The 12,369-nt window shown below is 40.9% G+C and overlaps 1 non-coding gene across 1 annotated transcript; it reads right to left on the bottom strand.

The window, feature by feature from the left end:
• Positions 1–10,799: 10,799 nt before the first annotated feature.
• On the bottom strand, positions 10,800–10,871 carry TRNAE-UUC. The gene has a single exon. It is a non-coding gene; the product is annotated as a tRNA-Glu (tRNA).
• Between the last annotated feature and the right edge of the window lie 1,498 nt (positions 10,872–12,369).

The following is a 12,369-nucleotide window of genomic DNA, read 5'->3' as shown; positions in this document are numbered from 1 at the left end:
ATATAAGAACATCCTGATTTAACCCCCATTTGGCAGTTCTGATTTAACCCCCATTTGGCAGTTCTCTGGACCCTTGAGAACAGAGACTGCCTGCTTCATGAAGTTTTCAATAGAGTTTATATCACCCAAGCTATCTTTTAAAATGATTTTTTAACAAAGTTTATGAAGTTTTAAGCCATATAACATGATGATAAGTTTTGGCAAAATGTGGAAGTGTCTTTTTATCTGCTTTGTCTGGAATTCAGTGAGCCCTGCCCTGTTGTATGCTCCATATTTGTCTTTCATTATTTCTATGGTTTTTGCTTCTCTTCCACTTTCTATAGTTTCTGCCCCATGAAAAACTTGTTAATTCTTATCTTCAAGTTCTCCTTTCTGTCCTCTGTAACTAATAGCACTGAAGGCAGTGCTATTAGTCTACACATCGCTGTTTCAAAGACAGCATTCAATTTGCCCTTTTTAGGGTGGATTCAGTTTTCTTCAACTTTGATTCTTTTTTTCTTTTCTCATTTTAAGAAAATTTTCATTATCCATTTAGCACTGTTTACTTTTCAACACCTTCTTTTCTCCTCTGCTTTTCAACTCAGCCTCTTCTTTCCTCCTGGATTACTGCTGTTTCATAAACATCATATAGTTTTACAAAGAGTTTAGGGCAGACAGCAAGTGGTTGCCTTGCTGAGCTTGTCATTTCTAAAATTAATTTCCAGGGGTCTGCTCTACCTCTAAGCCTTCAGATTATATTATTATTCCCTTTTCATGTTTTGTTATAGGCCACAAGTTGATGCTTTTGTCTTCACTCATCCTCAATAATGAGACTTATTAACTAATAGGCATAAAGTGCTTTTGCCTTTTTTTTTTTTTTTGTTCTCCAGCTGGACCACAGCCTGGCATGTGGAGCTCCTGACTCAGTTTCTAGGGGTGGCAGAGGTTTTGGGTGCAGCCTAGATGGCTTGCACTGGTATTTTCTCCTTTTTAGGGTGGTAGCTGAACTAGAAAGAGTTGGAACTTCCAGGAAACTTTCCATCACAAGGAAAGCAATGTTCAAGACTTTAATCAGCTACCATGACTGTGTAAGCATGAGGCTAAGCCAGAGAAAGTGCTGGCTTCCTCATCTTCCATTTTCTTTCATGGATCAACATTCTGGCTAAGGGTCAGGTGGTTCAGCACAGACAAAGTATGGTAGGTGGTAGTCATCTCACTGCTGGGGGAACCCTGAAAAAATAGCCACTGTTATTTTATGGATTCAGGAAGGAATATGCAGAAGGGAGAGCAGGATGGGTCAGGAAGATTACTAAAAACCAGAATTGGAGAAAAGTGTTTCTAGTCTCCCCTATGCGCCCTTTCCCATAAAGAGATCTAGCAGAGGCACTGTGCTGTGTCCTGACACACAATTCCTAAAGCCTTATAATTTCCTATACAGGAACAATAGGGACATTTTCACTCATAATCTGCATGTAATCAATCATGATGTTCTGTTGAATTGATCTTCTAAAGAGATCCCAGAGATACCCTTTTACCCTTCCTCACTATAATAGCATTAGTTCTGAGCCTAAAATGTCCACCTAAAAGATTATCAGCTTCCATTGGCTTCCTTAAACATTCATTAGGGAGACTTTTGGATTGGTATGGTGCCATGTGGCAGCTGCCAAGACATCTTCTATGATTTTCTATTGCTCTATCTGTGAAGATGCCTGAAATGGGTACATAATGGTCAGAAACAATGACTCTCTACAAACTCAGCATACACTTTCATCTCCTGCCACCAAAGAAACCAAGCATGGTGGCCCAGAAAGAGGCCTGTGAATGAGGTTTCCTGGCTAAGAATGCAGAAGTACATAGTGCATGGATGGCCAAGAGGCAGGGTTGGGGAAGCATGAATCCTTGACTGCAACTACCATCAAAGAATGCCATGCCCTGGTTATCACCAAGCTTGGTGTGGGCAGGGGCAGTCCCTCCTTGAGGCTTGCATGGCAGAGTCGTAATTATCTGTGATTGGGACTGAAAATCATCTATAAATTTTCGGCCTAGATTTTTTTAAGACAGAACTGAGGAGCATAGGCTGTTCACCATGAATCCAAATAGACTTTGAGGGACTCTGACAAGAATTGGTCAATTAGTCTGAGGCAAGGGAGGCCAAGATCAAGGTCATTCCATGCCAATTGACCAGGCCTGCCTGGAATACTGAATGTAGCCATGAGTCCCAACCAACCATCACCAAATCAAGAAAACATGCTTCATGGCATGTTAGGATGTGCTTTAGAAAGCCAGTCTTGCACAGCAAAGGAAACAACCCAGAAAATTAATAGGCAACCAACGGAATGGGAAAAGATAGTTGCAAATGACATATCAGATAAAGGGTTAATATCCAGAATCTATAAGGAACTCACCAAACTCCACGCCCGAAAAACAAACAACCCAGTGAAGAAATGGGCAGAAGACATGAACAGACACTTCTCCAAAGAGGACATCCAGATGGCCAACAGACACATGAAACGATGGTCAGCATCCCTCCTCATCAGGGAAATACAAATCAAAACCACACTGAGATACCACCTCACGCCGGTCAGAGTGGCTAAAATGAGCAAATCAGAGAACTCTAGATGCTGGCGAGGATGTGGAGAAACGGGCACCCTCCTGCACTGTTGGTGGGAATGTAAACTGGTACAGCCCCTCTGGAAAACAGTGTGGAGGTTCCTCAGGAAACTAACAATAGAACTCCCCTAGGACCCAGCAATAGCACTGCTAGGAATTTACCCAAGGGATACAGAAATGCTGAGGCATAGGAGCACATGTACCCCAATGTTCATAGCAGCACTCTCCACAATAGCTAAAACATGGAAAGAGCCTAAGTGTCCATCAACAGACGAATGGATCAAGAAGATGTGGTTTATCTATACCATGGAATACTACATGGCAATGAGAAACAATGAAATCTGGCCATGTGTAGCAACATGGATGGACCTTGAGGGTGTTATGCTGAGCGAAATAAGTCAGGCAGAGAAGGACAAATACCATATGTTTGCACGTATAGGAGGATTAGGAGGAACTTGACGGAGGACCAAGGGGGAGAAGAAGGGCGGAAATGGTGGGGGAAAGGGAGAGAGGCAAACCATGAGAACTCTTGAATGCTGACAAAAACTGAGGAATGATGGATGTGGGGGGGAGGGGGGGATGGGCATGAAGGAGGGCACTTTGGGGATGAGCACTGAGTGTTATGTAGAAACTAATTTGACAATAAACTATTTGTAAAAAAAAAAAAAAAAAAAAGAAAGCCAGTCTTTAGAAAGGCTTCTTCCTTAAGTTTTTGTAGGAATGTCCTTTACCTGGCACAAAACATCAGTTCAGGCACTGCACAGCTCTGACTAGTAAGTTGAAGCTGATCTGAAGCCTTCCAGAGTTGGAGTGGTGTCCTGACAGGCAGAGTATGCACATAAGAATACAGTCTTAGAGGACATAGCACCTGCATCAGTCACAGGGGCAGCCACAGATAACAGATTTGGCCACAAGTTATCTGGGGATGGAGAAAAAGGGAGAGCTGGGCAGTGTAGTGGGCCAGGTAGACAGCTGTTTCCTGGCTGCAGGCAAAACTTTGAGCTGAGCCAGCTCCCTTGCAAAAGAGGGCTTGGTGCCCAGGAGGCGGTGGCTGTAGCTCTCATCCAGTTATCCTGGCAGGACTACTGTCACATTTCTCTGAAGGAGGGAGGGGGCTTGTCTCACACTGTGTCACTCTCCCTTACTAGCTTTAGCAAGATTACCTCTAGAGAGGAATCTATGTCTCTAAGGTTATTTAGGGCCACTGAGCAAAGCAAATCCAAGGGCTTTATGCTTTCTCTCTATTTCTCTCTCTTTTTTCTCTTTTCTAAATTCCAACAATTTGCTGCACCAAGGCTGTTTACCAGCACAAGGGACCTGATTGGAGTCACAAGGTTTATACGAACTACCCCTACCCACCACCATATTTGGTCCTATTGACTGAGTGCCATAGCAGGGGCTTGAGAACTACTTCCCCAGCTTTCTTTGAACCCCTCTGTTGCATCTTTGATCTGACCCACTGGTGAAGCTCAGCCAGGGAGTAAGGAACTAAAAAGAAGGATCAGTTGTCCCTCTTGAAACTGAAGATCTTGTATGAACAATTCACTAGCAGCCTACAAGAATTCCCCGTAGAATCTACTAGCACTTCCCAAGGCCCATTGGTAATGTGCTCTGTGGGACCTTCAGATTCTTGCAAATGATCCACTAGCGTTTCTCTATAATGACCTGTGGACTCTTCAGGCTTTTTGCAGTTCCAGAACAGCTTTGTGCATAATCGACTTCTTTCCCTTTTCACTGCAGCAATTTGTCAGGAGCTCAGCTGAGCTGGCTTGTTTTCTGGATCTGCAGTCTAGATATGGAGAGAGAGATAAATGGAGAGGGAGTTGGTGGGAAGCAGTCTTATGTCTGATTCAAAAAGTTACCCCCATAATACTGAACATTGTCAATTTTTTTTCTTCTTAACATATCATAGGCTGGGAAGATACTATAGTTGGTGATGGCAGTAGAGGAGGAGGAAGCTTCCTGGAATATGCAGTAAAATGTACCTAGAAATATCACCAGTCACTTTGATCATGCCTCCTGCAAGGGGATGAGTCCTCCCTCTCAATAGGCAGTAGTCCTGTGGGGAATTACTACCACTGAGAGATGCCTGCCTTATTGTCTGAGTCCTGTATTTTTAACTTGTGTGGAAGCAGTAGCTGAGGGGAGTGGGATAGGTTGAGGGGGTGAAGGTGGAGCAGTGGGGGCCCAGTTGTCCTCACTACCTGCAGGAGGTGAGCCAACTACATCTCCAGTGGTCCAACAGGAGACCATTTGATCATGCTTATACCATGCTTGCTCTCTTTGGTTGTGAGAGATACAAGTACATCTCAGTCCATAAAGAGTCATAGTTTCTGTCCATGATATGTCATTTTAAGGAGTCTTCATAGACAGAGTAGTGGAAAATCTTAGAAGATGTGTCAGAGCCAGCACCTGACACCATTTCAATCCAAAAGTCTCTCTCCTGAATGTTTAAGAAAGCCAATGTTCATGATCTTTTAGGTGGGATGTTTTGGGCCCAAAACTAAGGGTATAGTATTGAGGAGGGGAAGGAGGGATTCTCTGGGGAGCTCTTTAGATCAACTAAAGGAAACATCATCATTGATTAGATGTAGACTATGAATGAAAAAAGAAATAAAAACACACTCAGATGTGGGTGAATAGAGAATTAATACCCACATTATCAACATTTTTACTTTTTTTTCCCCTCTAACAATCACTCCTTGCAAAAACATTCTAGAGAGTAAGAATTAGTTCATCTTTTTTGGGCTGTGCACAAAAGCTGGTTATGCTGACTAGTCATTACATGTTTCTTAAATGAGCTTTTGGTCTTACACTACAATAGGTATTGGTGTAGATATTTAGCTCTGTGAGCTTGATAATTGTCTCTAGGACATATTAAAGAGCTCACCAGGATTCCCACCACCTACCTGCCTGATCCTATCTGAAAGAGATGTGTGCTCTTAGGGTTTTGTTCCGCTGTAGACAAAGTCCAAAGTATGAAATTTGAACACAATTTTATCCTCAGTAAACATTTATGCTTTTGTATCCTCTCTTCATTAGCATATTTTCTGTATACTTATTTATAACCTAAGTAGATATAATATTAGCTTCTTGTGAAAAAACAAAATTCAACTGGTTTAATTTTAAGGATCTTATTGGCTTTATTCAATGACTCATGAATGAGGCAGCATCCAATCTCGCAGATAGAAAGGAGCTCTGAGGAGCTATACAAAATGGAAGACTTTTACAGGTAGAAGTCAGTGGAACTTAGTATAAGTCAGCAGTGAGATGCTCCTAAGTTTTGTTAAAGCCACCTCCTTCCTCTTTGCTCATCTATCCCTACATCTATTAGTAATATCTGAAGTGTTTCTGATTGTCTAGCTAGACAGCCATTTACACAATTTTTGTGGCCAACAGTGCCTTCAGGAAACAAACATTCAAAGGTGAAAATTTCAGACTAGTTGTCTTTCCCTAGACTTAAATGCAGTAATAACCTCATTATCAGTTGAAAAAAAAGATACTGATAATTCACATATGTAGCAGCAAGATATTTACTTAAATCATAACCTGACATTACCTGAAATAAAAAGTCTATTGAAGGTAAGATGTTAGGAGACCAAGATACTGCTACAACCAACTACTGTGATGGTGGGCCGGCTATTTCTGACTGTACTCGAAAGTTACATAAAGAAAATGAATCATTCAAGGCTTTAAACTGTCAGCTCAATATATGGCCAGAGGACTAGAGATCCTCTGTGATGGCCCTCAGACAATTCCTTATCCTTTATAGAAATAAGATGTAAGAGATGTTGCTGAAAATCAAGCCCACAATTTGATTCTGCCAATTGTGGAATTACAGTGTAAATTTGATTCATAGCTTTTCCATATTACTTAAGTGAAAGTCAATGCATTGGTAAAGAAAAAATGGAACCCCAAAACAAGGAATGGGAAGATTTAAATTTGAGAATTATGAAGCCCCAAATTTCATTGAGCTTTTTCTTGCTGTAGAAGCAGCTTCCCTCCCTGGGTCTGAGAAAGCTAGTCTTCCTTGCTAGAGGACTCAATCAGTGCTTCTCCAATGTTAATGTGCATAAGAATCACCTGAGTATCTTGTTAAAATGCACATTTTGACTCAGTAGGTCTAGAGTGTTGCTTGATTTTCTGCATTCCAGAAAGTGCCTAGAAGATGTTGATGCTGCTGTTTTGTAGACCACACTTTACACACCAAGGGACCCAGTATGGATTTTAACCATGGCAATTATCTTGCAAGGGGATGCCCATTTTATACCTGGTCTATCTCATCAACCTCCAAAGTTTCCAGGCCTCAAACTGGAACTCAATTCTAGGCCTGCCAGGAGGTTGGGTATAAAGTCTGACCCAGCATGAGATAGTTTAGACATTGAAATAATTATAAGATTATGCCAATTTATATCAGGAGAAAGTTGAGGAATAGATGTGGAAATGGATCCTAAGATTGTCACATCAAGGAGGCAGGAGATAACATTGGATTGGGCCAAACTTATACGTATGGGTTCCATGGGTTAGTCTGAATATCTGGCAGTCTCTGTAAGTCCAAGTTTGCTTGGTTAATTGACTGAAATCTGGACCAACTATGGTCCACTTCCATTGGGGTTATAAAGCCATACATGCATGATATAGGATGGGCAAATATTTTTAGAGGTTTACACAAATTGTCATGTTGCAGTGGAATTTATCAAATGAGACACACACATTTGTACATTCACTATGTGTGTACAAGAAAGGTCCAGAAAATAGTTCCTTCATTAAGGTATTGAGAAATGCATTTGCAAGGGAAGCACCAGCAACTTAAAAAACCCTTGGTGTCAGTCTTCCACAAGCCAGGGTCATCAGTAAAAACTATAGGGGCTCCTGATTCAGTGTGGGATCATGAGGTCCCAGAGTAGCAAAATCCAAGAAGCCAAGCTGCCAGGACAAAAGTAGGCTTGGTCACTGATGCAGTGCTGGAACAACAGGGATCTTTGGCAGTAGTGTTCTAGTATTTAAGTAGATTTGGGATTTGTTAAAATATTATTTGATATATACAATTAAAAAACTGTAGGTTTGGTGACCAGAAGCTTGGTTTGGGTCACTACAATGGAGGTATATTGCCTGTGGTTGAGTACCAAGAGCCAAGTTAGTTCATAGTTTGGAGGCCCACTGAAGGAAGGGTATACTGGTTCCACCTGAGAAAGAATCCCCCTCAACACTGCCACAAGAATAGGCTGTATATGTTCCTAACCTTCCCCCAGAGGACCTATAGCCATTCATTCTGTTGACTTAACATTGGCTAATTTAACACTAATCCTTACCTGTGGTTAGGCAGCTAGGAATTACTAGTATTAATGTTACTATTGTTATTTGTTGCTTCTGGCCTTGGAATACTTTTGTATGGTTCAGTGGAGCTTAGGAGATAAATCAAGTTTTGGCTTCAGTCTATTTCAAAGTTGTTCCAGTGGGTCTGTGGATGCACCTGATTCTGTTATGTTCAGTTCAAATATATTCCTTGGCAATCAGCATTATTATATTCCTCCCTGAATCTTGGAACGAGGACTACTATGGCCAGAAAAGGCAGAGACTTCCTGACTGTTCCCTTTGTAACCAAAAAAGTAAACAAAAATCAATTGTGCATCCTAGGGACAATTAGAGAGATTAGTACCACCAACGGAGACCTGAAAGATGCGGTAGTTTTCCCATTATGTACCTAGTTTTTGACTCATCTACTTGACCTGTGCAAAAGGCAGACTGATCTTGAGAATAACTTGACTCATTATTATTAGCTCATCCTCTAGGCCTTAGCTGAATATTATTTCTCCAAGAGCTTTCCCTGACGTACAGAATAAGTTGTGTACTCAACTCTCCCCAAAAAGTCCGTAAGGCTGAAAGGATAATGGTAGATGGCAATTACACAGTAACAATACTCATATCCCTTGGTCTGCAGTCAAGAAAACAAATGTTTCAAACAGGAAATTTAACAGAGGAAATTGGTTGCAGACTTTTTAGAAGTGCTGGAGGAGCTAAAGGGGATATAAAATTAGATTATTCAGAAACTAGTAACTGCAGATACCACAACTCACTTAGGGCTGGAAGAATAAAAAAGAAGAGGTGGTGAAGAGCTCTTGAAGGTAGGACACCACTATGCATGTCACTGCTGGGCACTGCTATTGCCATTAGAGACCCAGTGAGACTTTCAAACCCAGTATGCTTTGTGGAAACTTTCGGGAGAAGTAGAGTACATTTCCACCCATTGTGACACTGCTGATGGCTCACAGTTGACCGCAGCCCTGTTGGAATCTCCAATGCCACTGGAGTCTACAGCTGCTAGTAGCCATCAGGGATGCCCACTGCTACCAAAGACATCGTCAGAAGCATTTAAAAAATGTCTCTGCTTTCTTAACACATTCCAGTCTTTCAGCCAGTACCTCCCTTGCGTAAAAGCTAACCAGACATCTACTGAAAAGGGAGTCTGGGAAATGAATTTTGCAGAGATGCAGCCCTCTCAGAAAGGTGAAGAATATGAAAGATGTGAAAGGAGACAAGAGCAAACTAGAAAATGACCAGAGCAGCCCACCTTTTTTGGCTATTTGACATCCATTCTCCTCATCTTTCCACCTGTATTTCACTTACTGTCCAAGGGCAACATATTCAGGGTAGCATGATGGTATTATCTTAAATGAATGAAATATTTTCACCCCTTTTTCTAAAGGTGAGATGTAAAGTTCCCTCTATGTCTATTACTGTAGCCAGCCCTGAGTGAGGCTGTTAAGATAGTTCTGGCCAAAGCCAGTGGTACCGTGTAGATGCACAATGGGAGTGTTAATGGAGAGAAGGGAATCAGTCTGACAGTTATTTACAGATTTAATTTAATTTTCATAATTAAATCTTAAAAGAATTTGTCATATGTCACACAATGAACAATGTCAGAAGCAATAATTTATAGAACACTCAAATGTTCTTTATGGTCAAATCTATATTGTCTCTAATCCAGACCAAGAACATAAAATTAAAAGTCAATCAAAGAATAGAAGTGACTGCCTCTGCATGCACAATTTCCCCGTAAAAATTTTATCTCTGTGTGTAACTCATGTTTGTTTATGGGCGGTTCAGAGACCCTGGATATGTTCTCAAATGGTTTTATTGTCCAAATCAAGCCTAAGACATCTGCAACTGGTATACCATGAGTCTGCTCATATGAGTTGATCAATCCCAGGGAATGGCAGGGGATTCATTCAAACAATAGAACTTTCAAAGGAGATAGCATTGTGTGCATTAACCACTACTCATCTAGACTTCTATTATAATTAAAAGTATGTAGGCCTATTCATAGAAAAATATATTGTTTCTATTCTAGAAATGTCTTAGAAGCTGAGAAAGTTTCAAGGCTCTGTCTGCTTCTGAAAGTTTGAATTTGCTGAGTGCTGACTCCAACCTATGCACATGTGTGATTCTATCCAGAAGCTGATTCCACACTTCAGTTTCCCCACAACATGTTCTGTGAAAATTAGCTAAGTGAATGGATTTTTTTTTCCTTCACTCTCTACCCCTGTTAAACCTCTGTTAAAGCTGTACTTCCATCTGGAGACCTCTCATTTCTTTTTATCTCAGCCCTAGTAACTCTTGCTTCAGGAAAGCAGCCTCCTCCCTGAGTCCTCAAATATCAGCTGCTCTTGAATGCAGCTTTCTCAGGCCCCTTCTCTCTTCATATTGTTCACCATCTCTTTAATTTTGGTCCAGAAACACTTAATGGTGGCATAGAAAATAGTGACTTGGCCAGGACATAAGAATCCTAAGAAGTCTAAAAGAACTGGTAATTATGTTGAGGTGATGGAGGTATTAACTCATGCTACTGTGGTAAACACATGCGTATAAAATCATCATGCTGCACACCTTAAAAGTACACAATGTTATATGTAAATTATTTGAATAAAGTTGGAACAAAAACATTCCTTTACCTAATAGAGTTTGAGCACTAAATGTTAATTATGATCATTTGTTGTAACATTTTAAATGGATTGTATAATGGGCAGAAGTAAAACCATTAACTACACAACCTAAATTCACTGGGTTGAGAATTACAATGCGGCCTTCAAGTCTCAACATTCTCCTCCGTAATCACGACTTTCAAGAACTATATTTAACGCGTTCTTCCTAACAAGGGTCCAAATTTATTCGGTGATAATTTTTTTTAAAAGGGTTCTAAAAACCACGCTTTCCCACACCGGGAGTCGAACCCGGGCCGCCTGGGTGAAAACCAGGAATCCTAACCGCTAGACCATGTGGGAGAAGACGAACGATAGCTGAAGTGTAAGTCAATTGAAACATTCTCTCAGCTTCCGCCTTCAGTGTTCGGCCCCGCCTCTTGTCGCACCAGCCTTCTGCGCCTGCGTGGCTTTCTGGCGTTCCCCAACTGGCGGTGAGCTCCAAGCTCTTTCTCTCCGTTTAAGGGTGGGAGCGATTGCTGTGTCTTGTAGACGCTGCGACCCGCCTCTTACCCCGCCCAGGGAGGCTGCAGCCTGGCCTGAATCTCCAGAAATCTGTTAAAAATTTGGATAAGGTGAGGTTTGAATGGCTTAAGGAACAAATTCTGGGATTGGGCCCCCAGGTCCCAGTTCCCCGGGTTTGAAGCTGCGGGTAACCTTTATTAGACCAGATTTTTCCAACCATGAGAGTTTAGCTCACAGGGTATTTTAACTGAAATTTTGCAGTTAGAAGCCTTTATGAATGAAACCCGGAATAACCCGTGGGGAACGTTTTGGGCGAAAAAGCCTTATGAGACAACTGTATTTACGATCTTGTTTAGGAATGGACTTACATTATAAAAACCAAAGCATACCACCCAAAACAGTAAAAGAAAAATCCACACATTACAATACTTAAAGAATTCATACTTTGGGGGGGGGGGGGGTGAAACGTAAAACAAACAAACAACAACCAAACTACAGATTGAGAATAAACATATAAAAGATTAGTACCTTATATAGATAAGAAACTACACATGATTTTTAGTAAGACAAACACTGCGATATGAAAGTGAGAACTTGCTGTGAATAGGCCATTAGTTGGAGAGGAACCCCATGGACAAAAACCATCTGAAAAAAATCTCAACCTTACTGGCTCCCAGCTAGCATTTGGACAAAATGCAAAAGTGTGAAAATGTCAAGTGTTGACAAGCATGTGGGAAAAAGAAAGTTCTTAGAAATGGAGAAATTCTAAGGCACAATGTCAGGATTTCCTAAATGTGTTTATGACCAAGCAATTCTATTTTTTAATTTTTGTAAAATCAGCATTGTTCTTGACTTGCTCTTCAGGCACCAAACACCAGGAAAACACTGCTGTGCAAGTAATAGACACACCTTAGGGCACAATAACATTACCACAATGGAGGGCCAGGATCACCCTTAAACAAAAAGCAAAGAAAGCTGAGAAATTAAAATATTCTTAATCTCTAAGAATTTCAAATGTCTGCTGAAAAATAAAAATTCTTAAGAATTGAAAATATTTTTCGACATGAAAGGGACCATAAATAATGTCAATTTGTCAACATTCTAGCTACAGATTAGAAGGAAATGTTTGAAATATGTTTGATAGAAAAAGGTGACTATCCATACTATACAACCGAATCGAAGCATATGGGGAAAGCCATAGGAACAGGGGGCAAAGAGTTCTGATTAGTCAATAAATTCCAGGAAAAAGCTCAGCCTCATGTGTAACCATAGCAACACAATGTAAAACAATGCTAAGATACCCAGTGTTAGGGAGGAAGTGAGGACACAAACTCAG

This window comes from Hyaena hyaena, unplaced genomic scaffold (genome assembly GCF_003009895.1).
Source record: "Hyaena hyaena isolate Hyena2069 unplaced genomic scaffold, ASM300989v1 scaffold_1873, whole genome shotgun sequence".
Taxonomy (NCBI): domain Eukaryota; kingdom Metazoa; phylum Chordata; class Mammalia; order Carnivora; family Hyaenidae; genus Hyaena; species Hyaena hyaena.
This window is presented reverse-complemented; position numbering and strand designations above follow the sequence as displayed.